This window comes from Schistocerca americana, chromosome X, assembly GCF_021461395.2.
Source record: "Schistocerca americana isolate TAMUIC-IGC-003095 chromosome X, iqSchAmer2.1, whole genome shotgun sequence".
NCBI lineage: Eukaryota > Metazoa > Arthropoda > Insecta > Orthoptera > Acrididae > Schistocerca > Schistocerca americana.
Window position 1 is genome coordinate 168,155,949 of NC_060130.1, and position 27,380 is coordinate 168,183,328.

At 44.0% G+C, this 27,380-nt stretch overlaps 1 protein-coding gene across 4 annotated transcripts in view; it reads right to left on the reverse strand.

Moving 5' to 3' along the window:
* LOC124555490 (transcription factor CP2) overlaps nucleotides 1–27,380 on the reverse strand; it is an 897,377-nt gene that overhangs the window by 527,724 nt on the left and 342,273 nt on the right. The window contains exon 1 of one of the 4 annotated variants that reach the window (XM_047129414.1): nucleotides 24,686–24,822. The exons of the other annotated variants lie outside the window; for them this stretch is intronic. The gene's annotated coding sequence lies outside the window, so the exon portion shown is untranslated. Of the gene's footprint in view, nucleotides 1–24,685; nucleotides 24,823–27,380 lie in introns of those variants that run through there. 4 annotated transcript variants of the gene reach the window in all.

The following is a 27,380-nucleotide window of genomic DNA, read 5'->3' on the forward strand; positions in this document are numbered from 1 at the left end:
TCGCACTCAATAAGACCTGCACTAGGCGGCCGAAATTCCCGTCTGGGAACTCCCGGTCACTGACGCCATACGTTCATTTGCGGTAAAGACCACCCATTCAATAGTCCCGCAACCCGTGGCGCCAGAACACAGCAGTTCAATGTTAAGATGGCCAACACCGCTGATGTCTGCAGGTTTACATCTGCTCTCTCGTTACGCTAGAGGGCGAGAGTTCGTGGTATTAAATGGCCAGACCCATTCTGAAGAAATCAAATCATCTCTTACGCAAGTCTATGGGGAGAGGAACTGTTTAGTAATTACACATTTTTCAGTATCAACGAATTATAGAAAAAGCCATTAATAAGAAGAGGTAGTAATGATCTTCCCGAAAGAGAATGACGGAATACACTTAGCTTTTCTGAAAGATCAGTTTCGTCATCGGCGATCTTAACACCTAGTAACGGAGATGTACTGTGATTCAACAATAAATGACGCAAGCAAATACAAATTAACAGTGATTCGTTCAGAGAAAGGATACGGATAAAAATACGTTTAGATGCACATGTTAACACTTTTACCAAATACGCCTGTCATCAGGCTTTCGTTCAATACGACCATTACTTTGACTCCTTTCAGAACCAAGACCCCACGAGGCGCTAATTTTTCTCGTAAATTCTTTGCTATACTTGAAATCTAATTGTGTCCACTTAAAAGGTCGGAGCCTTTGTACAATTAGTACCTACTTTACTACTTCGTCGCACGTTATCGAAGGAATTGCTGTCCAATAGCACATTCTGCATCTTGTTCGTTGAATATCTGTTGTGACCACATTGTTTATTCACTTTCTTTACAATAGAAATTCTAATCCCCCTCCATGGGTATTATGTTATTCCTTACAACATGTGCACATTATAGAGTTAATTTTAGCAGTTTGGAAGCAAGTTCCACCAATGTCTCCACCGCCACGGCCACTGTTTCCCCCTTTGCATCGTCCGTAATTGAAATGATGTTTTTGCCATGTGCTTGAGCGCGAAACATTTTCTGCGGTCACTTTACTTGCTTATATCGCGAGGCAAACGTGCCTTTATTTATACAGGATGAGTCAGGAGGAAAGGTACATGCTTTAAGGGCTGACAGTATTAGTGATTTTGAACAAAGAACTTCATATGGACACCTGACCTATTCCGAATGGTTTCCGAGATAGAACACGTTTAATGTACATTGTTATTTATTTTCTGTATTATTCAAACTTTGTCATTGTTTATAACGTACCAAGTAATGTGGAGGAAGTCGAGACGAACAGCTTCATACAGGACGCCTGTAGTATATCGAGTCAGGAAAGTAACCCAAATTGACCTGCAAAAACCACGTAAGCTACAGCACATGGACGTCCAGCGAAATTTTCAATATTCTTGCGCTCTCTTCGTGCAAACTGTTACTCCTAGATAAAAACTGAATAGGACCTTTTTGTAGAAAAATAAATGAACTTTAATTTTGTTCTGCGACAAGTTTCTGCTGGAAGGTGTGGTTTTCGAGTCATTCAAGGAAAACTTACAAAAGTGGTTAAATGTGTTCTATCTCGGAAACCGTTCGGAATAGAGCATATGTCCATGTGATGTTTTTAAGAATCACTAACACTATCATTCCTCCAAGTATGTACCTTTCCTCCCTTCTCATCCTGTACATGCGTTACGAGAGGTATTGTGCCTTCCCTCCTTTCAAATATGCACTATCTGATCAAAAGTATCCGGACACAACCAAAAACATATGTTTTTCATATTAGGTGCATTGTGCTGCCACCTACTGCCAGGTACTCCATATCAGCGACCTCAGCAGTCATTAGACATCGTGAGAGAACAAAATGGGGGGCTCCGCGGAACTCACGGGCTTCGAACCTGGTCAGGTGATTTGGTGTCACTTGCGTCATACGTCTGTACGCGCGATTTCGACACTCCTAAAAATCCCTAGCTCCACTCTGTCCGATGTGATAGTGAAGTGGAAACGTGAAGGGACACGTACAGCACAAAAGCGTACAGGCCGACCTCGTCTGATGACTGACAGAGACCGCCGACAGTTGAAGAGGGTCGTAATGTGTAATAGGCAGACATCTATCCAGATCATCACACAGGAATTCCAAACTGCATCAGGATCAACTACAAGTACTATGATAGTTAGGCCGGAGGTGAGAAAACTTGTATTTCATGGCCGAGAGGCTGCTCATAAGCCACGCATCACGGGCAGGCCGTTGTGGCCGAGCGGTTCTAGGCGCTTCAGTCCTGAACCGCGCTGCTGCTACGGTCGCAGGTTCAAAGCCTGCGTCGGGCATGGATGTGTGTGATGTCCTTAGTTTAGTTAGGTTTAAGTAGTTCTAAGTCTAGGGGACTGATGACCTCAGTGCTTAGAGCCATTTTTTGTTTTTCATGGAGGGGGGCTTAAACCTCTTGTTGTTTCGCGTGGCTCCATCACAGCACAGCCTACACTGATGTTTTAAGTATCTTCTTGCTTCACATTGGTAAAGAGCGATTCGGGGATGGCAATTGCATCTTTCAACACGATTGAGCACCTGTTCATAATGCACGGCCTGTGGCGGAGTGGTTGCAAGACAATCACATACCTGTAATGGACTGGCCTGCAAAGAGTCCTCACGTGAATCTTACAGAACACCTTTGGGATGTTTTGGAACGCCGACTTCGTGCCAGGCCTCACCGACCGCCATCGATACCTCTCCTCAGTGCAGTACTCTGTGAAGAATGGGCTGCCATGCCCCTAGAAACCTTACAGGACCTGACTGAACGTATTCCTGCGAGAGTGCAAGCTGTCATCAAGGTTAAGGGTGGGCCAACACCATATTGAATTCCAGCATTACCAATGGATGGCGCCACGAACTTTTAAGTCATTTTCAGCCCGGTGACCGGATACTTTTGATCACGTAGTATATGCTTCCGCTTACTCTAACGCACCGACAGATGTTTCTGTTGTTAAACTATTGTCGTGACTGCGGCTGACAGTCTAGTAGACGAATTAAAGCAACAGCTTATTATATGTTCCGCTGGTTCATTCACTGCAAATTTGGAAACTACTGTTGTCTTTTCTTTCTCTGAAAATGAGTACTTACCAAATTCATACTCGTTATTTACATAATGATATGTATTACAAAAAAAGTAATTATGGAGAAGCTTCCCAACTGCTACATAAATCTGTTGGTTGTGTGAAGTACGCTCTAATTTCAGAGAAAACTTTTTATTCACTGCCAGAAAAGGAAACTTCTTCCTATGCGTTTGAAAGTAACAGAAAGTAGAAGAAAAAACACCGGCAGTAACATTCCTACACCAGTACCAGAATATACACACATCAAAAAAAGTTCGGGTCACCTCGGTTCCGAGAGTTCCGGAACCTGTACAGAAAATTGGAACAGAGATCAACATTAACATCATTCCCGCCCTTTTCATTGCTCATGAAAAACACACATTGCATGTTGTACCACCACACAGCGAGACCTTCAGAGGTGGTGGTCCAGATTGCTGTACACACCGGTACCTCTAATACCCAGTAGCATGTCCTCTTCCATTGATGCATGCCTGTATTAATTGTGGCATATTGTCCACAAATTCATCATAGCACTGTTGGTCCCGATTGTCCCACTCCTCAACGGCGATTCGGCGTGGATCCCTCAGAGTGTTTGGTGGGCACGTCGTCCATAAACAGCCCTTCTCATCCATCCCAGGCATGTTCGATAGGGTTCATGTCTGGAGAACATGCTGGCCATGCTAGTCGAGCTATGTCGTTTTCCTGAAGGAGTCATTCACAAGATGTGCACGATGGGGGCACGTATTGTTGTCCTTGAAGACGAATGCCTCGCCAATATGCTGCCGATATGGTTGCACTATCGGTCGGAGGGTGGCATTCACGTATTGTACAGCCATTACGGCGCCTTCCATTACCACCAGCGAAGTACGTCGGCCCCACATAATGCCATCCGAAAACAGCAGGGAACCTCCACCTTGCTGCACTCTCTGTCCAGTGTGTCTAAGGCTTTCAGCCCGACCGGGTTGCCTCCAAGCATGTCTCCGACGATCGTCCGGTTGAAGGTATATGCGACACTCATCGATGAAGAGAACGTGATGCCAATCCTGAGCGGTCCATTCGCCGTGTTGTTGGGCCCATCTGTACCGCTCTGCATGGTGTCGTGGTTGCATAGATGTACCTTGCCGTGGACGTCGGGATTGAAGTTGCACACCATGCTTCCTATTTCGCACAGTTTGAGTCGTAACACGACGTCCTGTGACAGCACGAAAAGCATTATTCAACATGGTGGCGTTGCTGTCAGGATTCCTCCGAGACAATCCGTAGGTAGCGGTCATCCACTGCAGTAGTAGCCCTTGGGCGGTCTGAGCGAGGCATGACATCGACAGTTCCTGTCTCTCTGTATCTCCTCCTTGTCCGAACTACATCGCTTTGGTTCACTCCGACACGCCTGGACACTTCCCTTGTTGAAAGCCCTTCCTGGCACAAAGTAACAATGCGGACACGATCAAACCGCGGTATTGACCGTCTAGGCATGGTTGAGCTACAGACAACACGAGCCCTGTACCTCTTTCCTGGTGGAATGATTGGAACTAATCGGCTGTCGGACACCCATCCGTCTAATAGGCGCTGCTCATGCATGGTTTTTTACATCTTTGGGTGGGTTTAGTGACATCTCTGAACAGTCAAAGCGACTGTGTCTGTGATACAATATCCACAGTCAACGTCTATCTTCAGGAGTTCTGGGAGCTGGGGTGATGTATTTCGTCTGCAAATGTATTTTAATTGAAAATGTTCTTGTATGGAAAAGAAGTTTTCTAAGATAACTAGCTTGTAAATTTTCCTTTGTACTTTTGTAGACGGCTGAGACTATGTTACCTTTTAATTCTTTTTCACATGTCAGTCTTTTCTACGTTTTTTATTTGAGTGGTAGTTTGTTTTATCAGATAATCATTTTCGTGCTTCAGGCTTAATCAGTACATTATTGACAATGACATCTCAATCCTGAGAGAGCGCTCTCATATGTACGTGACATGGAGTACTACAGAATATATTTCTATTAAATTATAAGAAAAGTCCCCGAATCTTTCAGAAACGCGAAGATGAATAACAAAAATTTTTGCAGCTAGCGGGACGCGAACCACAGTTTTCGAATTCGGAACTCCACGTCTACACCCACTACATCTACGAATTACGACTTGGTTCTGTATCACAGAACACCTGAAATCTTTAAATGCCACTAACTCATTACCTGGCGTCTAACTGCAATAATCTGTACCTTTTCGAGAGATCCTCAATGTGTTAAGTGTTTTGGAGGAGCATATATTCGTATGACGCAATTTAAGACAGAACAAACCATATACGTGCTTGGCGAAATTTAATATGACGTCTCCCCGCTGCTTCAGACAAAGTACGAGGGCTATTCGGAAAGTATGGTCCGATCGGTCACGAAATGGAAACCACAGAGAAAATCAAAAATGGTTTATTTACAACAGTTAGCGGCACCTACTAGCTACCCACCTACATCTACATCTACATCTACATCCATACTCCGCAAGCCACCTGACGGTGTGTGGCGGAGGGTACCTTGAGTACCTCTATAGGTTCTCCCTTCTATTCCAGTCTCGTATTGTTCGTGGAAAGAAGGATTGTCGGTATGCCTCTGTGTGGGCTCTAATCTCTCTGATTTTATCCTCATGGTCTCTTCGCGAGATATACGTAGGAGGGAGCAATATACTGCTTGACTCTTCGGGAGCAATATACTGCTTGACTCTTCGGTGAAGGTATGTTCTCGAAACTTTGACAAAAGCCCGTACCGAGCTACTGAGCGTCTCTCCTGCAGAGTCTTCCACTGGAGTTTATCTATCATCTCCGTAACGCTTTCGCGATTACTAAATGATCCTGTAACGAAGCGCGCTGCTCTCCGTTGGATCTTCCCTATATCTTCTATCAACCCTATCTGGTACGGATCCCACACTGCTGAGCAGTATTCAAGCAGTGGGCGAACAAGCGTACTGTAACCTACTTCCTTTGTTTTCGGATTGCATTTCCTTAGGATTCTTCCAATGAATCTCAGTCTGGCATCTGCTTTACCGACGATCAACTTTATATGATCATTCCATTTTAAATCACTCCTAATGCGTACTCCCAGATAATTTATTGTATTAACTGCTTCCAGTTGCTGACCTGCTATTTTGTAGCTAAATGATAAAGGATCTATCTTTCTGTGTATTCGCAGCACATTACACTTGTCTACATTGAGATTCAATTGCCATTCCCTGCACCATGCGTCAATTCGCTGCAGATCCTCCTGCATTTCAGTACAATTTTCCATTGTTACAACCTCTCGATACACCACAGCATCATCCGAAAAAAGCCCCAGTGAACTTCCGATGTCATCCACAAGGTCATTTATGTATATTGTGAATAGCAACGGTCCTATGACACTCCCCTGCGGCACACCTGAAATCACTCTTACTTCGGAAGACTTCTCTCCATTGAGAATGACATGCTGCGTCCTGTTATCTAGGAACTCCTCAATCCAATCACACAATTGGTCTGATAGTCCATATGCTCTTACTTTGTTCATTAAACGACTGTGGGGAACTGTATCGAACGCCTTGCGGAAGTCAAGAATCACGGCATCTACCTGGGAACCCGTGTCTATGGCCCTCTGAGTCTCGTGGACGAATAGCACGAGCTGGGTTTCACATGACCGTCTTTTTCGAAACCCATGCTGATTCCTACAGAGTAGATTTCTTGTCTCCAGAAAAGTCATTATACTCGAACACAATACGTGTTCCAAAATTCTACAACTGATCGACGTTAGAGATATAGGTCTATAGTTCTGCTCGACGTCCCTTCTTGAAAACGGGGATGACCTGTGCCCTTTTCCAATCCTTTGGAACGCTACGCTCTTCTAGAGACCTACGGTACACCGCTGCAAGAAGGGGGGCAAGTTCCTTCGCGTACTCTGTGTAAAATTGAACTGTTATCCCATCAGGTCCAAAGGCCTTTCCTCTTTTGAGCGATTTTAATTGTTTCTCTATCCCTCTGTCGTCTATTTCGATATCTACCATTTTGTAATAGCGTTGTATCAACTTTCAGAAATCACGTAATAGAAGGCAGCCGCCTATGCTTTCCTCCAAATTTCTACGCTGGTCCACAGCTCGTAGTCTATGCCAATATGATGATGTCATAGCAAGGATTCACGTGAGCAGAGATGAAACTCAAGGGGAGCTAGTTACGGGCTGTATTGTGAGTGATCAAACACCTACTATCGAAAACGCTGCGGGAGCATCTTCATTGACCCTGCAGAGTGCGGCCGAGAATTGTCATGAAGAAGGAAATTCATGACAGTTACGTTATATGGGCTACATGACATCAGGCGAAATCACTCACCAGGTCACTCTTATTTTCGAGGCATCCTTCTCGTTCACTGTGCCCACTGAAGTGAAAAAAGTGACGTGGCGCGATCGACGGGCATGTCAGAGACACTCTTCAACACATCTACGCAAAGCGTCATCGGATTTTCACTGTGTTTTCCATTTCGCTCCCGATCGGACCTTACTTTCCCAATAGTCCTCGTATATTTCTGAATGAAGCAGCGCCACAGCACCTCTTGTAACGTATATGTAAATCAAGGCCCGTCTAGGTAACAACGGGAGCTACTTTAAAATGAAACTGGTTCCACTACCCCCGGAACTACAGTCTGCATTGTCAATTTATACCTAAAACAATTAAGATTATGCAGAGGCCGTGATCTAATTAATGCCTATCTGGGTTCAGGCGCAGTCAATACTGAGATGAAGCAGATCGAGCACACGCTATCTGTCTAATTTTTTACAATGTCGTGCTGTTTATCGCGGTATGCTTTAATAATGTCATGGACTCCCAAACTTTTGAGTCACTGGTATATTGGCAGTCATCTATGTTTAGGTGGTCAGCTTCATGCGCAGAAATTGTCAACACAGCACAGAAAAATCCACGAAAAAAAAACCTGTTCATCACTTTTAAGTGATTCTTGTTAACTATGTAGAGAATAAAGTAGTGCTGGACCTATTTTCATACAGACTAAATCACGTATAGCAATAAATCCGCCCGGCACTTGGCACGATGAAAGCTATGAAATGCACACAGAAAGTTTGATAGAAGCTGATACATCTGCAAAGAACCAAGACGCGCTTCCCAGTACGAAGAAAAATAGAGTATTCAACGCTCGTGGCTTAACCTGTTTGCCGACTGATTAACAGTTTAAAGAAGCATAACAAAGTAGCCTTCCACGTGCAGGTACAAGTCATCACCTCAAATAGGTATCCTGACGAAACTTCAAACGCTGTCTGCCTTGCGTCAGCTCACCATAAACGTTTTTATCAACGGAGGAGATGTTCCTTGTTGATGCTGAACATGGGGCGACGTGCCATTTCGCCAAACAACTTTTTGAGACTTTCTGTACAGCTGTCTGTCAAAGTCTTGCAGAGCTGATGAGGCGGTTGTTTATGTTCAAATATGGGCCGGCGTTTCAAAGCAATACATATTTCAGCATAACGTTCGTTCGAAAATAATGTTTGTAGTTTTGAAATCATAGCAAAATTTGTGTCACCCTAACGCTTACTAAAAGTTGAAGCTTATTTTACTCGTACAAGGATTTTCCGACCCGTTAGGACATTAAATCAGATTATGTACGTAAGTACCACGAAGCAATGTTGCCAATCCCAGTAACGATCGATTCTCAACCTGAGCGTGGTTTTTATGCACTTTTAAATATCTACTTAGTCATGCACAGAGCCAATTTAATATACTCTGTTTCAGAAGAGAGCCTTTGTGATTCACCCACTACTGTGGCAATCACCAAAGACAGGGAGACGCCACATTACACCAGCCACAACTGGGAACAGCTATCAGGTACAGAAATGCGAGAAAAACGGAAGAAAATAGTAACTGTATTTATTTTATTCGCTGTTGATGGATTACAATTCATTGTCTATACCATAGTAATCATTGTCTTAACTTTGCCTCTTTCTTCAGGTTTTCCTGTGCACTAATACTAACAAGGGAACCTCCCCATCGCACCCCCCTCAGATTTAGTTATAAGTTGGCACAGTGGATAGGCCTTGATAAACTGAACACAGATCAATTGAGAAAACAGGAAGAAGTTGTGTGGAACTGTGAAAAAATAAGCAAAATATACAAACTGAGTAGTCCATGGGCGACATAAGCATCATAATGGATAATGTGAGCTTAGGAGCGCCGTGGTCCCGTGGTAGCGTGAGCAGCTGTAGAATGAGAGGTTGTTGGTTCAAGTCTTCCCTCGAGTGAAAATTTTACTTTCTTTATTTTTGTATAGTTATTATCTGTCCGTTCGTTCATTGACATCTCTGTTCACTGTAATAAGTTTAGTGTCTGTGTTTTGCGACCGCATCGCAAAACCGTGCGATTAGTAGACGAAAGGACGTGCCTCTCCAATGGGAACAGAAAACATTTGATCGCAAGGTCATAGGTCAACCGATTCCTCCACAGGAAAACACATCTGATATATTCTATACGACACTGGTGACGGCATGTGCGTCACATGACAGGAATATGTTGTCGACCCACCTAACTTGTACACTTGGCGAATGGGTAAAAAGATTCTTCTACCTTGCCCGATTTAGGTTTTCTTGTGGATGTGATAATCACTCCCAAAAAAGTGATGAAAACACAAGAGTTTGTCACATAAACTGAAAATAACAAATTAAAATTTTCACTTGAAGCAAGATTTGAACGAAGGACCTTCCGTTCCACAACTGCTCACGTTACCACGAGACCACGGCACTCCTGCGTTCCCAGCGTCACTAATGTTGCATATCTTCCATTGAACTACTCAGTTTGTATATTTTGCTTATTTTTCCACAGTTCCACACAACTTCTTCCTGTTTTCGCAATTGATATGTGTTCAGGTTTTCAAGGCCTATCCACTGTGCCAACTTATAACTAAATCTGAGGGGGGTGCGATGGGGAGGTTCCCTTGTAAGAAACTTCTATTTGTGAGGGACACTGGAACCTCAGTTGTGATTCATACCTTGTAAAATGCACCGGTACAGCAGTTCTCATCAACAGAACTGTCATTAAACTTAACTGGAAAAGAATGGAGAATGATAACAGCCGTGGTTTTATAGAAGGAAGATTTTTCTTAAATTACTTAGGAAAATCACGGAAAACCATATTCGGATGGCCTTGTATCCGAAAGCAGGCACCTCGCTCTGGCCGAATTTCGAACAAGCTCGTGCATGGCGGGATTTTTAATGTACATACTTGGAGCAGAAGGGTATCTCATCTCAGCACAGTGACACCACTAAGTGAGTCATGCAAGAGCGTTCGCTATTCAAGGAACTTACAGGAAATATTTTACAATTATAGCAGAAATCGACATTACGTTCCAGTCATTTGGGTATCTACTTCGTTATGTCCATGGTATACTTCCGCGCCCCCAATTTCCTTGATAAATCATATACAGCATATTTCGTATCATGATCTGTTAAAAAATGTTCTACGCACCTGTGCTCCTTAAAAATGGTGAACAGGAGGAAGTCGCTTCATGTCAGATAGGAGTCATGGATAGACAGAATTATTTAGAATATCCCAAAGGAAACTGCTGCGGAGTTCAAATGATCTACCAAAGCGTCTTGATGGTCTCGCGGTGTATTTAGGCTTTATGGGTTGACCCGACGCCAAAAAAAGTAAAATCCCTTCTCGATCGCACAAGCAGAACTTTTTTTCAAGGGCTGCTGCAACGTTTTTTTTTTCTGTGGTCGATGACGATCCAGCATGACGCAACCGCATCAATTATCCTTTCCATATCAATATGTTACGGGCCGCTGGTTTCACCCTCGTCACAGAAGACTCTAGGAAACAGCGAGACAGAGAACGAGTGAGTGTAATTGACACTTAGTGGGATCGGAAATCGCCGGATTCATGTTTTGGCACAATTCTCGCGCAGGCGCACGTCTTGCTCACTGCGTTGGACCCTGCCCTTCATGTAGGAGTATCATCTTTGTTCTAACAAACGAACTTCGGAGCTGAACACACATCTGAAACATTACTTCTTCGAACATGCCTTGTGTTGACTCGATTTCCGACTCCGTGCAGGCATCTCCAATTGTTCTTCAGAGAACAATAAGAAAATAAGTCCAACGTTTCGTGAACACTACTTGCGATACAGCGTTCCAAATTTCTAAATCTTGTACACAAACTTAACGAGGTACCTGCTAATTGCAGAAATCTACTTTTAAGCGGTGAGATTGGTGCTTTCATAGTTAGGATTCATCGAATTCCTCATATAAAAAAGTTTCTCGCCTATAGACGTAGGCCGAGCGGTCTAAGGCGCTGCAGTCATGGACTGTGCGGTTGGTCCCGGCGGAGGTTCGAGTCCTCAAATTTTCAAATGTGTGTGAAATCTTATGGGACTTAACTGCCAAGGTCATCAGTCCCTAAGCTTACACACTACTTAACCTAAATTATCCTAAGGACAAACACACACACCCATGCCCGAGGGAGGACTCGAACCTCCGCCGGGACCAGCCGCACAGTCCATGACTGCAGCGCCTGAGACCGCTCGGCTAATCCCGCGCAGCGTTAGAGTCCACCCTCGGGCATGGGTGCGTGAGTTTGTTTTTAGGATAATTTAGGTTAAGTAGTGTGTAAGCTTAGGGACTGATGACGTTAGCAGTTAAGTCCCATAAGATTTCACACACATTTGAACATTAGTTATAGACGTAGGACCTTCTCGAAATTGGAGATTTCAACGCTGAAAATTAATTTACCATAAATGCGACGAACGCAAGACATATTGGTGAGCATGTGTGGTACACAATAATGAAGGCAAGATATACACAAATTCGATATTTTTTTTATTATGTGGGACGTTCAAAGCGCACTGGTCGAGTCCCTTCGTGAAGTGGTTCGCATGGTGTTACGAGAGCACGGATGTATCACGCTAAAAGACACAGCCTTCTTTCAAGTGTCATTCCCATCTTGCGTTTACATTTATTTATCCACAGAATGCTCCTTCTATCGTCATAAACTCTTGCTTATGTCACCACAAGCTGAGGTTGGTGCAGACAAGGGGGTGTATTGTACTCCATCCGTCTACGAAACTGTGTTTTCATATCTTAATGACTTTCATGTCCCAAATATGAGATAGGAATGAAAGATCTGGTGACCGTGGAAAAACGTACTACACTTGGCATAATGCCAGATGCATGTCCGCGAATCCTTGCGAGGACTCTATACTGACTGCTCCATCTCCCCTTTTTGGAAGGAAATGCTCTACACGGCGCGTAAGCACAAAGATAACAGAAGTATGATCCGAAATTCCTCTCATCTTCATGATGGAACATGCTTACGCGACTATTGTGTTAAGTCTCCATTCGCCACTCGCCTTAGCGAGATTGGTCAACCGTGGCAGCATCGCATGTATAAAACCAATTGAAAAATTTTATTTTGTGTTACTGTTACGACGTACCCACCACGTCCTACGATGCGCTACACGTAACATCTTTCACATTACAAGTCATCCGTACAAAGGATTCACAGCATGAGTTTCTTTATTTCCTACAAGGTGGCACTAGTGGTTCTGCGCCTCGATCCGTCTAACTAGGTGTTCCACGTAGACAGAAAACAGCTTCCTAACAACACCTACATTTGCTCCCGGCAAGAAGTCACGCGGTGTGCAGTGGAGATTGCATGGAGTACCAGTCCACTGCTCAAGCCTTGCTTTAGGACGTTCAAACTGCACGGTTGGCCGTGGGGCATGGTAGGAATTAGTAAGCGCATGCGCAAGCGTCTTGTTGTCGCCATTTGCACGTGAAAATGTCGCGGTACTCTTGTGAAGGTCTACTATGCGAGCAATAACAGCCCAGCTAAGCTCAAAGGACGTTTGCGACCGAGTTAAAGCTGTAGACAACCGATCCAAGTGTGATAACAATCAAGAATTTGATTCGCAAGTTTGAGAGAACGAGTAGTGTTTGTGAGGACAGTGCTGGTAATATCGATCGTCCAAAAAGGTTGAAAACGCCTGAAAACATCGGGAAGACACACGCTGTGTTTCAAACCAGCGCCAGCAAACCGATCAGACGAGATGCACAACAGATAGGAATCAACCAGGACACACTGCGACAGATTGTTGTTGAAGACCTGCATCTCTTCCCATACAAAATGCAAACCCACCAGCCATTAAGCCACAGGGCCACGGACCAGCGGTAGCATTTCGCCAAGACTATTCTCCACAGAACTGACGAACGGGACTTTGCTGTGAATATGAATTGGTTTAGCAACGAAGCCCACTTTCATTTGGATGGGTTTGTCAATTAGCAAAATAGGCGCATTTGGGGGAATGAGAATATGCATTTCGCGGCCGAGAAATCTCTTCACCCTCAACGGGTGACTGTGTGGTGTGTAATGTACAATCACGGGATAATCGGTGCGATATTCCTTAATGGCACGGTGACCAAAAAGTACGTGAAGATTTTAGAAGATGATTTCATCTCCATTATCCACAGTGACCCTGATTTCGACAATATGTGGTTCATCCATGACGGAGCTCGACCCTGTCAAGCAGGAGAGTGTTTGATGACCTGGAGGAGCACTCTGGGGATCGCATTCTCGCTCTGGGGTACCCACAGGCCACTGGCATGGGCCTCGACTGGCCGCCATATTCTCCGGATCTGAACGTATGCTATCCTTTTTATGGGGCTATATTAAGGACAAGGTGTACAGCAATAACCCCAAAACAACTGCTGAGCTGAAAACAGTCACCCAGGACGTCACCGACAGCATCGATGTTCCGAGGGTCATGCAGAATTTCGCTATTCGTCTGCGCCACATCATCGCCAATGATGGCAGGCATATCGAACACGTCATAACCTAAATCTGAATATCTGTAGTGACGTTTACATGTTGAATAAAGAGTGTGCACGCCGTAGTTTGTAACTAATTTACGTTTTTTATATAGTTCAACAACTGTCTTTCTGTATAAACAATTACATATTAATATTTTCCTGAAAATATTTTGTTTTGAAGTTTACCCCCTACAACGAATATAAAATAGGAGTTAGATATTCGACATTAAAAGACTCTTCGTTTTTTGGCGGTTCCCATCCCAGATGCGCGCGTACATTGCTGTTCAGAATATTTAACCTCATTTAAACGCAATCACAATGATTTTCTACATTTGATAATAGATGAAACACGAATTCGCTGTTAACCGCCTGAGACAAAGCAGTTGTTTAAACAGTGGATGACAAAGAAAGTAAAAACCGTTCAGTTTACAGGAAAACTCATTGTCACCATTTTCCGGGATTCTTATGATGCATTTACAGTGTACCTCCACAAGGGCAAGCACATAAAAAGGGAGTGTTACATTTTACTATTGGCGAAGCTGAAGGATACTATTTGGGTTGAGCGTCTAGATGTTGCAAAGTAGAAAGATCTCTTCCAGCAGCATAATGCGTCCTAACAGAATTCTTTAATCATTGCTGGAAAACTGCATGCCTTTCGTTTTCACACCCACACTATTCGCTAGATTTGTCTACCAATGATTACTTTTTGTTCCCACGACTAAAGAAATGGTTGGGTGGACAATGAGTCGCATCAAATAATGATGCTGAAGCTGAGACAGACACTTAATTGTGCACAACTGGAAAAAGAAATATTTTCATGAAGGCATTAAAAAACTGGAAAGTTGTTAAGAATAAATATACTAATTCACAAAGTGGTGATGCTGAAAAAAACAGCATTACCCTTTCGTTGTGATTGTTATGCTATGTGTGAATGCCGTTTACAATGATCTTTGATTCCTCTTAGAAAACCAGTTATCTGATATTTAAGGGAATTTCATTACATGATGCGCATTTATTTTGTTTTAGCGTCTTGCATTGCAATTTATAAATCATATCAGTGACACAATGTCACCCCTGTTAAATATTTTTTACTAAGAATCGTAAATGCAAGAACTTTATTCATGAATGCATCGAACGATAGTTTTTCAATGAGTTAATTCCGAAACAGTAAGTAGTGAAACTATGAATGATTACTTTCTTACCGCCGGTAGGTGTGGCCCAGCGATTCTAGGCGCTTCAGTCTGGAACCGCGCGACCGCTACGGTCGCAGGTTCGAATCCTGCCTCGGGCATGGATGTGTGTGATGTCCTTAGGTTAGTTGGGTTTAAGTAGTTCTAAGTTCTAGGGGACTGATGACCTTAGAAGTTAAGTCCCATAGTGCTCAGAGCTATTTGAACCATTTGAACTTTCTTATCAGTTCATCTTTATCTCGGTGATGTCCTTAGAGTGCGTGTTGGGGAAATTCTAGAAATCACTGTTCAACCTCAAAACAGACCGCTTGTAACTCTCTCGTGCAGTTTATCGTTAAGGACTGTTCGGTGGCGTCCTGAAGGAAAAGGAAAAACAGTGTAATGGTTTATTACAGTTGTAACCCACCACTATACTTCATACTGAAGTCTCTTCCTGTTATGCTCATCGAACAGTATTATTAATCGTTCAAAGAATGTCTATGTTCTTATCGCGAATGTATGTTGGATCAGCTTAGAGAACCGGTAACTGGAATAGATCTTAAAACATTTCTGGTGTCTCCACGTTCATTTTGAAAACAGGCCGGCCGGTGTGGCCGTGCGGTTCTAGGCGCTTCAGTCTGGAAACGCGTGACCGCTATGGTCGCAGGTTCGAATCCTGCCTCGGGCATGGATGTGTGTGATGACCTTAGGTTAGTTAGGTTTAAGTAGTTCTAAGTTCTAGGGGACTGATGACCTTAAAAGTTAAGTCCCATAGTGCTCAGAGCCACTTGAACCATTTTTTGAAAAAAGACTTGGAAGACAGGATGACTTGCAAATGACCACTGGTTGATGTGGAGGCTGGCACACGTTCTTGAACATAAATGTAGTATAGTATAGTCTATGAAAATCTACATCTACATCTCTATGCCGTAAGCCACCTTTCGGCGTGGCGAGGGGTACTTCGGTTATCACTGTCATTTCCCTCCTTACGTTTCCCATTCGCGAATGGTGCTTGCGAAGATTGGCTGTAGGTGTATGTCTGTATGAGCTCGAATGCCTCTCGCTGTCCCGTCACATTCGTTTTCCACTAGGATTTAATAAGCATCTCCTTAACGTCCTCGCGTTTACTAAACGAAACGCACCTTGCTCCCCTGGAACCTTCTATAAGCACTCTATTAACCCACCTTGTCCCAGACTGAAGAAGAAACACTCATGTACATTTCATTAGTCCACTGGGCAACAGTGTAGGACTGTATCGAAAGCGTACCAGAATTCAAGGAACACGGTATCGATCTGGGCGCTGTTATCTATTGTTTTTGGATCTCATGGACGAACACAGCGAGTTGAGTTTCACAAGATTGTTATTTCCGAATTACATGTTCATTACAACAGAGTACATTTCCGGTCTCCAAAGGTACAATAATAGAATACGAAAGTTGTTCATATGTTTACAGCAAACTGACGTCAGCGATATAGCCTTATAGCCATGCCCATGTGTTCGACGAACCTTTTTGGAAACGAGAATGACCTGCGCCTTTTTCCAGTCGGCAGGAACGCTTCGTTGCGCCAGCGACTTGATATATAGAAGAAAAGTCCTAAAATCATTGCATTACACAATCTCCATGCAATAGTTTAAGTAATCTCATGTGTGAAATATGTAGGTTTATCAATAAGGAAGACCTTTTTTATCTGGAACAGTACATTAATCCAGTTGACAATTTATTTGGATATACCATGCAACCAGTCTTTTTTTATAAGATTTATTTTCTGTATCATTAACTAATTTTCAAGCACCGCAGCCTGATTATCTGGACCATGTGCAACTACACGCTGCGGTTGTTGTGGTGGCGACAATAATGGAAATTTAGCTACCGGTTAGCGAAAAAACGAAAAGATAAATAAATTTTCAATTTAAATCGTAGTTGCAGTTCGCCATCCACAATGGATAAAGTGAATTAATGTAGTTGTAAAGACGACAGATGTCAAACAAATTCACAGGAAGAATAACTACGAAGTTCGTACACGACAGTCACTGTTTGTCAATCAGGACCCTGACGAAGTTGGAGATGGGGAAAATTGAAAGAGAAGTGGTACGACTCGTTACGAACTTGCTGCGCCAGAGCGAAAGCATCACAAAAACCCTCAGCTACCTGCAGTGGGACACACTGAAGGTGACTCTTGTGAAGATTCCGAGAGAACAAGTCCAAGACGAGTCAATAAACAGCTGCTAATGACGATGTGAAGTACTCGCCGTGAAGTGTTATAAAGTGCGTTACGGAAAATGTAAGGTGTAATAAAGCATCAGCCAACATAGGTGATATGAAGAAAGAGTACAGTTCATTTTAAGTGTAAAATTAAATACGACGAAGTCCTGAGATAGACATACGATCCATCCATAGAACGCTGTCCAAAAGCAAACGTTGAAACGATTTTCTCTGCAGTATTTGGACCATCAGTAACAGATTCCAAAGCATTTTGTTGACCATTAGTAACTGTAAAAGAGACGTGGGTCTGTCACTTCATATTAGGGTTTAACGTCCCGTCGACATCGAGATTATTAGAGATGGAGCACATGCTCAGAAAGTTTCAAGGATGGGAAAGGAAATCGGCCGAGTCCTTTCAAAGTGGCCAACTCGGAATTTGCTGGGAAGATTAAGAGAAATCACGGAAAACCTATATCTGGGTACCCAGACGCCGATTTTATGCGTGGTTCAAATGGTTCAAATGGCTCTGAGCACTATGGGACTTAACTTTTAAGGTCATCAGTCCTCTAGAACTTAGAACTACTTAAACCTAACTAACCTAAGGACGTCACACACATCCATGCCCGAGGCAGAAGTCGAACCTGCGACCGTAGCGGTCGCGCGGCTCCTGACTATAGCTCCTAGAACCGCTCGGCCACCCCGGCCGGCTTGATGCGTCTTCCTCCCGAATGCGAGTCCAGTGTGCTGACCACTGCGCTCCCTCGCTCGGTACGAAACAACAACCACAGCATTGGGCGGAAGCCGGTGGCTGTGCAACAGTGATGGCGAACTCTATTTCACGCCGCTAGAATTCTCTGAGATACATGTAGAAATTTTCTTTTTTTTATGCGAATGCTATAGTACACAGATCCCTGACAGTTAAAGTGAGCCTGGCGAGACTGCTTCGCGCGTTTCCCACAACCAAACATGTAAGGCGATTTTGTTTTTGTTTTTATAGCAGTGCTGCCACAGCGTCAAGAAACCATGGCTTTCTGCTACTGTTGTGGAAACAGTCTGTACTTTGCGTTCGGTAGCTGGTTACCGTGTAGCTAGCTGTCAGGGATGTTCTTTCACCGTACGAAGTATGGTAAGTCTTCTGAGCCAAATGTACGTAAAATACTTTCCCAAGCATTACAATTGCGACACCATGAACGTGAAGTGCAGCAAACGTCATATAGGGACGCAGTATAGCATGGACATGGAAATGATTGGCATTTCAGTGCGACCATACAACGTAGTTAAGGGTGACGCCACCTACATACTGCAACTAAGGAAAGAGTCCGTAGCGGGTTTCTCATTTATAATTAATATTTGATTTTTTTGCGAGAACATCACGTTATGATTCGTATAAGGGTAAATGTCTATCAACACGTGTCGCAATTCGACAGCAGCAGCAGAGTGGCCTGTTGCCGACTTTCAAATACGAGGAGTGGGCAAATGAAAACCTTAAATTTGTAATAACAAATCGGAATTTCGCGCCGTTATCCTGTAAGTTGATAAAGCGTGCTACAAACAGCGTGCAGAATTGCTTGTAGGTGGCACCATAGTGCAGATGCACACATACCGTCGCAGCATCAGTATAAAGATGGCCGCCCCACTTGCGACTTGCACCAGGGAAGAACAGCGTTCTGTTATTCGGTTTTTGAGTGGTGAAGATGTGAAACCTATTGAAATTCATCGACGAATGAAGGTTCAGTACGGTGATGCATGTTTGTCACAGCAGCAAGTCTACGAATGGAGTAGGAAGTTCGCAAATGGTGTGACTTCAGTGGAAGATGCTCCTCGTCCAGGTCAGGCACAACGAGTTGTGAATCCACAGAACATAACAGCAGTTGAAGCTATAGTGAAGGAAAACCGCCGAGTGACACTGAATGACATTGGAGCATGTTTACAGATTAGTCATGGGTCAGCACACCACATTGTGCATGATGTGTTCCGGTTTCCCAAAGTGTCTGCAAGATGGGTGCTACGGCAGCTGACTCCTGAAATGAGAGAACGACGTGTTGATGCTTGTGAAGAACTTCTTCGGCGCTTTGAACGAGAAGGTGATGGCTTCCTTGCAAGAATCGTTACTGGGGGCGAGACCTGGGTTCACTTCCACCAACCGCAAACGAAGAGAGCGAGCAAGGAATGGCGCCATTCCTCATCACCAAAACAAAAGTAGTTTCGAACAGAACCATCATCAGGGAAGGTTATGCTGACTCTCTTTTGGGACGAAAAGGGCGTCATTTTGGAGCATTACATGCCTAAAGGGACCACTGTCACCAGTGCATCATACACAGATCTCCAAAAAAAATCATATGCGGCCTGCAATCAAATCAAAGCGACGTGGATTGCTGTCAACAGGTATCCTTTTGCAACATGACAATGCAAAGTCCCACACTGCCCGTACAACAGTTGCAACAATCACAGACCTGCATTCTGAGTGTCTTCCTCATCCATCATACTAACCAGACCTTGCCCCAAGTGATTTTCATATGTTTGGACCACTCAAAGACGCAATGGGAGAAAAGAAGTTCCGTTCTGATGAAGAGGTACGCCACGCGGTGCATCAGTGGTTGCGCGGACTACCAAAAGAATTTTTTTCTAAAGGAATTTATGCAGTTTGTAAGCGCTGGAGGACTTGAATTGAGCGTGGGGGAGATAATGTTGAAAAGCGATACAGCTTTGTACCACTTCTGCACAATAAATAATATTTAAAAAAATATTTAAGGTTTTCATTTGACTCACCCTCGTAGATAAGGCAATACCAAATGTTGCCCGCGTTGTCCTGGCCTACCTCGGTACAGAAGATGTTCGACTGTTGCCATAGCCAGCATGTTCTCCAGATTTCTCTCCTATTGAACACTTCTGGTCACTGATAGGAGAGCGACTGCCATGTCACCACTCGCCAGCCAACAGGATTGACAAACTCTGTCATAGCACTAAAGCAGCATGGATTGGCGTATACGTATTTGTCATCCGAGCTCATACTGAATTTCGCAATCCGTACACCCCCAAATCGCCTACATCTTTAATAATATATTCTTCCTACGAGTTCAAGAATTCAAGTACCTGGGTTCCATACTGGCTAATACAAGTGAAGTGATGTAGTGCATCAACGAATAATACACGCCTGTCGCATGTTGCTTAGTCTGAAACAACTGATTCAAGTTACGTCTGATATCACAGAAGAATAAGATCTAGCTGTATATGACACTAGCACAGTCAGAACTCTTATATGGTTTTGAAACCTGGGCGACATCAGCAATACCCCAAGAAGCAATCTGTGCTAAATTTGTGGTAAGGTCTTATGGGACCAAACTGCTGACGTCGTCGGTCCCTAAGCTTACGCACTGCTTAATCTAACTTAAACTAACTTACGCTATGGACAACACACCCACAAATGGCCGAGGGAGGACTCAAACCTCCGACGGAGGTAGCCGCGCGTACCGTGAGAAGACGCCCTAGACCGCGCGGCCAAGCAATCTGTGCCTACGAGACAAAGGTACTTCGAAAGATCTACGGACACCTCTACAATAGCACAGAAGGCAAATGGGAACGAAGAACGAAAGAAGACCTGTACCACACATTGGCTTAATATAAGGGCACGAGAGGATACAGTGGTTTGGCCACATCCTTCGTGCCCGCATCTCGTGGTCGTGCGGTAGCGTTCTCGCTTCCCACGCCCGGGTTCCCGGGTTAGATTCCCGGCGGGGTCAGGGATTTTCTCTACCTCGTGATGGCTGGGTGTTGTGTGCTGTCCTTAGGTTAGTTAGGTTTAAGTAGTTCTAAGTTCTAGGGGACTTATGACCACAGCAGTTGAGTCCCATAGTGCTCAGAGAGAGCCACATCCTTCGAGAATGGAGGACTCTGTATAAGTGGGATCTGTCAACTCTACCTGCTAGAAAACGCCCAAGGGGACGTCTGAGGAAGCTATGGCAGGATCGAGTATTAACAGTCCTTAAACAAGCCGAGCCGACGGCGGTGGAAGACGAAGCTAGAGACCAGCAACGAAGGACTAGCATCTGCAGTAGATATCTTCTCTGTTGTGACTGACTGACTTCCTTTTTTTATTGTGCTTTTCGTAGCGTGTTCGTTCATAACTTTTTTACAGTGCTGTTTTTTCTCGTTTTGCAATGTGGCTATTTCTTTTGTTTTTCTGTTGTAAGCCTTAAACGCCCGTTAATGCAATAAATGATGACGGTGACAGTGACAGTGATGGTAATGATTCTTCCTACTATGTGTAGACGCACAACAAACAAAACTTCATTTGTAATTCTTCCTGGTGTTGCAATTTTTAATGGTTAGCAGTGTATAAGCGAGAAGAAATGTGGCTTGTATACACAAAAAATATTTCTCGGCAGGACAATGCACCAGCCCAGAGAGTCGTGTTTTAGCAATGGGAAAACAAGGGTTTGAATTGCGAACTTTCAGAACATATTTCGCACCTTACAGCGTCCACCTATTTCAATACGTAAAGAATTTTGCATCCGGAAATAGTTTGGAGTCATTGAGGAGATTATGGTAGCCGTAGATCGGTATTTGTAGACCTTTGGAATCGTACTTCATAAGCATATCTAACAAGTAATAAAACAACGCTGGAGACATTGTGTTCACCTAAACAGGGGAGTAAGTCGTAAAGTTGGTGCATCTTGACCTATAAATTAGTCTTCCACTCCCGGGCCGAGAAAGTTTAACATTTTCCTGTATAGTTTCATGCTACATCCATTTTTTTTTTTTTTTTTTTGTAGCTCAGGGAATAACCTAAATTCGCTGTGCCGGACTACAGCATTTACTTTACACCACGTGCTTCCACTGCATCATTTGTTTCCATTTCTGCATGTTCCCAGTAGGTGGCAGCATCTGCTTAAAGAAAGCTGTTTATCGTAGTGACAGCGTGTCTTCGAGAAATAAAGGTAATTTCTGTTTTTTTTAGTAATTTTAGGCTAGAATTTGTTTTAACATGCAGTAATATACTAGTATACCCTACACTATCGAATAAGTGATTGTTACTTCATCACAACGATACAGCAATATATATTTTCGATGTTGCACTCGGCAGCGAACTATACTTCACATTCCAGTGGCATTGTTCTCAAAATTTTTAGGTGCTTAATACTCACTTTTCTGAGGACTGCCCATATTTCAGTTATTTTCTAACATAAATTCTGGTGAGTCACACTAATTTTTAACGGTTAGTATTTTATCGTCTTTTGTCCAAGAAGAATGCATTGACCACCAACAAAAACCATGTTTAGGAATGAGGAGAAAAAGAGAGTAGAAGCTCCAGACGCACTGGTGGTGCTGTAGACAGCAGGACAATCCATAGCTTGCGCAATGCACCAGCAAACGGCCGGCTCACGGCCGGCGTGCTCTACTCAATTTATCGGCCAAGAGGACCAATTGACGGAGCTGACATTCTGGTGCGTCTCCTTTCTCGGAATGTTCGTTAAGAAATTTGCTTCTAGAAATCTGCTTTCGGAAAAAAATCCTCAGGAAATTATTCAACGTATGATTCGCAATTTTAAGAAACACGTGTTTCTTAGAAAATGGCGGTAAAAGTAAATTTGTATCCACATATTCAAAAAAAACAAAAAACAAAAAAAACAGTAGCTTGTAGTACTACACATAAAACATGTACGAATTAGACTTCAGAACTAAGTTCGATTAAACGTTGTCCAAAGAGCGATAGAACTGACAAAACAAAATAATCCTAACACGTGGGAAACAACGATGTACATCTACGTTTGGTTATGTATTTGATACTTCATGTGTCAAGTAGAGCCGGTGCGCACTTGATGCGTTGTTCTATTTATTTCTCAGACTTAAGGAACATCACTAAACTACTCCTAAATATCACATCACTGTTTTATGCAAGGCAAGTAGCGGTTTCCAAATATTTCAGGATACAACCAAGGAGAAAAGTAAACCTACGGAACGCTGAAAACATGTCAAGTTTAGCGCGACAATCGGAAACTATAATTCCATCGAGCATGGCCCTTGTCAGCCTACCGCAAAGATGTTATGTAATATGTGAAGCGCTTTAAAGTTTCAACATAAGGCTACGGATTCACGTAAGCATGCATTTTGGTAATGGTAGATGTAAACCTGTTGGGAAGAGCACCTTGAGACTAATTATTTGAAGTTCACTGAGATGATACACTGAGGTGAACATCCAGCCTCACAGGACAATATACGTTCTTGTATCGTGTTATCTACTGTTCATAACCCCAGTTGCTATACGTTACAGTTTTCAGAAACGGGCGACTGTAAAAATTATCAATCTGAATTTATCAACGAAAACGTAAAGTTGTTGTGGAAGAGTCTTTTTTTTTTGGGGGGGGGGTCTTGATCTCGATTCATGGTACCTGGTCTCCGAAATAGGGAATAAATTTTTCTCTGATGGAAATTCATCGTGTAAATTCTCGAAACTCTAGCAAATTTTAAAGTGTATCACAGATTTACCCATGTTTACGTCACAAGCACATGAAGGCCATTATGAATAGGATGAAAGTGAACACTACGATAATGTTGCTCAAGCAAAACTACAGCCCCTAGGGCATCCATATGCTGCCTGTAATCCAGTACTCATTATTTTGTCTATTGCAGAGGAAGCAAAGCTGTGCATGGATGTGTGTGATGTCCTTAGGTTAGTTAGGTTTAACTAGTTCTAAGTTCTAGGGGACTAATGACCTCAGCAGTTGAGTCCCATAGTGCTCAGAGCCATTTGAACCATTTGAACCAGGAAGCAAAGGCGCAACTATAGTGAAATTCAAGTTATGTTAGTACAACAACAATCAGTTGCATGTCTAGGTTCAAATGGCTCTGAGCACTATGGGACTTAACTTCTGAGGTCATCAGTCCCCTAGAACTTAGAACTACTTAAACCTAACTAACCTAAGGACGTCACACAGATCCATGCCCGAGGCAGGATTCGAACCTGCAACCGTAGCGGTCGCGCGGTTCCAGACTGTAGCACCTAGAACCTCTCGGCCGATATTTTAATGGATCGTGTTGTACAACCGAAGTGTGTCCATGACATACAATAAAAAAAATGTAACCCACAAGAAGATGAACAAGAAATGCTCAACATCGTTCGTGGTTTCAAGAAATAAATTTCTTCTAACACTGATTACTGTCATCCAAACAAACCTGTATTATAGTCCACATCATCACGAACGCAACAAATAAACAATCACCACAAGCACAACCAACACTGAACTGAAAATAGAGCGCCCTACAAAATGTACTTATCTAAAGCACCAAAAGTGAGAACACACTGTCACTGACTCTGCCACCAATAATGAACATTTCACTGTCGCAAAGAAAATTAAGAAACACAAACACAAGGTACCACGTGACTTCAGTATTTCGCCGTCGTCAAAACTGTAAACACTGCGGAAGATCATACCAAAAAGTTAGAGATTCGTGTTGAAAAGCAGCGGTAAAGTCCTTTCCGTAGACGCGTTGTGGCTGTCTTCTCCTGCGGCTGAGTCCCGAGAACGAAGACGGAAGACAGGAACGCTCGCACCCGCACCAGCAGAGGCAGACTTTGCACCTCCCGTCTGAACAGCCGCGAGCAGACTGCGAGGGCCACGTGAGGCGGCGGACGACCAAGATTGCAGTTATCTCGTTAGCGCGAACGCTGCCGAAACGCGTCTGGGCGCGCCAGCGCTGCAGCAGCTGTCGCGCGCCTTGTTAATAAACTTGTTTACTTGTCGCTCAACGAGAGATTGCTTCACTGCGCGGATCACTAGCTCCACGCAATTCGGTCGTTCTTGAACTACAGCGCGCTTCTGGCGGGAGGCACGGACCCAAAAGCTGGGTGTGTTATCCCGCTTCCTTCCGACACGGCAGCCTGAAAATTTTTATAACACTGCAAGCTACACTGAGGTGATACACGTCACAGGATTCCTCCTAATATTGTGTCGGACCTCATTTTGCCCGGCTTAGTGCAGCAACTCAACGTGGCACGGACTCAGGAAGTCGTTGCAAGTCGCCAGTAGAAAATTTGAGCCATGCTGCCTCTAAACCGTCTGTATTTGCTGAAGTGTTGCCGGTGCAGGATTTTGTGCACGAACTGATCTCTCGATTATGACCTATAAATGTTCGATGACATTCATGAAGGACGATCTGGGTAGCCAAATTATTCGCTCGAATTGTCCAGAATGTTGTGCAAATCAATCGTGAACAACTGTGGTCTTCCATCGTTGTTTGAAAACAAGAAGTCCATGGACTTGCAGCGAAATTCAAAAAAAATGGTTCAAATGGCTCTGAGCACTATGGAAATTAACATCTATGGTCATCAATCCCCTAGAACTTAGAACTACTTAAACCTAACTAACTTAAGGACATCACACACTTCCATGCCCGAGGCAGGATTCGAACCTGCGACCGTAGCGGTCACGCGGTTCCAGACTGAAGCGCCTAGAACCGCACGGCCACACCGGCCGGCAGCGAAATTCAGGAAGATCTGCAGCGGATAGGCACTTACTTGGTGCAGGGAGTGGCAACTGACCCTTAACATAGACAAATGTAATGTATTGCGAATACATACAAAGAAGGATCCTTTATTCTATGATTATATGATAGCGGAACAAACACTGGTAGAATTTACTTCTGTAAAATATCTGGGAGTATGCGTACGGAACGATTTGAAGTGGAATGATCATATAAAATTAATTGTTGGTAAGGCGGATGCTAGGCTGACATTCATTGGGAGAGTCTTTACAAAATGTAGTCCGTCAACAAAGGAGGTGGCTTACAAAACACTCGTTCGACCTATGCTTGAGTATTGCTCAACAGTGTGGGATCCGTACCAGGTCGGGTTGACAGAGGAGATAGAGAAGATCCAAAGAAGAGCGACGCGTTTCGTCACAGGGTTATTTGGTAAGCGTGATAGTGTTACGGAGATGTTTAGCAAACTCAAGTGGCAGACTCTGCAAGAGAGGCGCTCTGCATCGCGGCGTAGCTTGCTGTCCCGGTTTCGAGAGGGTGCGTTTCTGGATGAGGTATCGAATATATTGCTTCCCCCTACTTGCAGCTCCCGAGGAGATGACGAATGTAAAATTAGAGAGGTTCGAGCGCGCACGGAGGCTTTCCGGCAGTCGTTCTTCCCGCGAACCATACGCGACTGGAACAGGAAAGGGAGGTAATGACAGTGACACGTAAAGTGCCCTCCGCCACACACTGATGGGTGGCTTGCGGAGTATAAATGTAGATGTAGAGCCGGCCAGTGTGGCTGTGCGGTTCTAGGCGCTACAGTCTGGAACCGCGTGACCGCTACGCTCGCAGGTTCGACTCCTGCCTCGGGCATGGGTGTGTGTGACGTTCTTAGGTTAGTTAGGTTTAAGTAGTTCTAAGTTCTAGGGGGCTGATGACCACAGATGTTAAGTCCCATAGTGCTCAGAGCCATCTGAACCATTTTTTTTGCAGATGTAGATTGCTGCAAATAGTCTCCAAGTAGCCGAACATAACCATTTCCAATCAATACTCGGTTGAGATGGACCAGAGGAACCAGTCCATTCCGTGTAAACACAGCCAACACAGCTTGCACAGTACCTTGTTGACAATTTGGGTCCATGGCTTCGTGGGGCAAGCGCCACACTCGAACCCTACCATCAGCTTTTACCAACTGAAATCGGGACTGATCTGACCAGGCCACGGTTTTCCAGCCATCTAGCGTCCAACCGATATGATCAATAACCCAGGAGAGACACTGCAGAAGATGTCGTGCTGTTAGCAAAGACACGTCGGTCATCTGCTGCCATAGCCCATCCTAAAGGATTTGTTAGTCGTACGTCCCACACTGATTTCTGCGCTTATTTCAAGCAATGTTGCTTGTCTGTCAGCATTGACTGCTGTACACAAACGCCGCTGTTCTCGGTCGTCGGCCACTGCATTGTCCATGGTGAGAGGCAATGCCTGAAATTTGGTATTCTCGGCACACTCTTGACACAGTGGATCTCGGAGTATTGGACTCCTGAACGATTTCCGAAATGGAATGTCTCATGCGTATAGCTCCAACTAACATTCGGCGTTCAGAGTGTGTTAACTCCCGTCGTGTGGTCACAATCACGTCGGAAATCTTTTCATGAATCACCCGA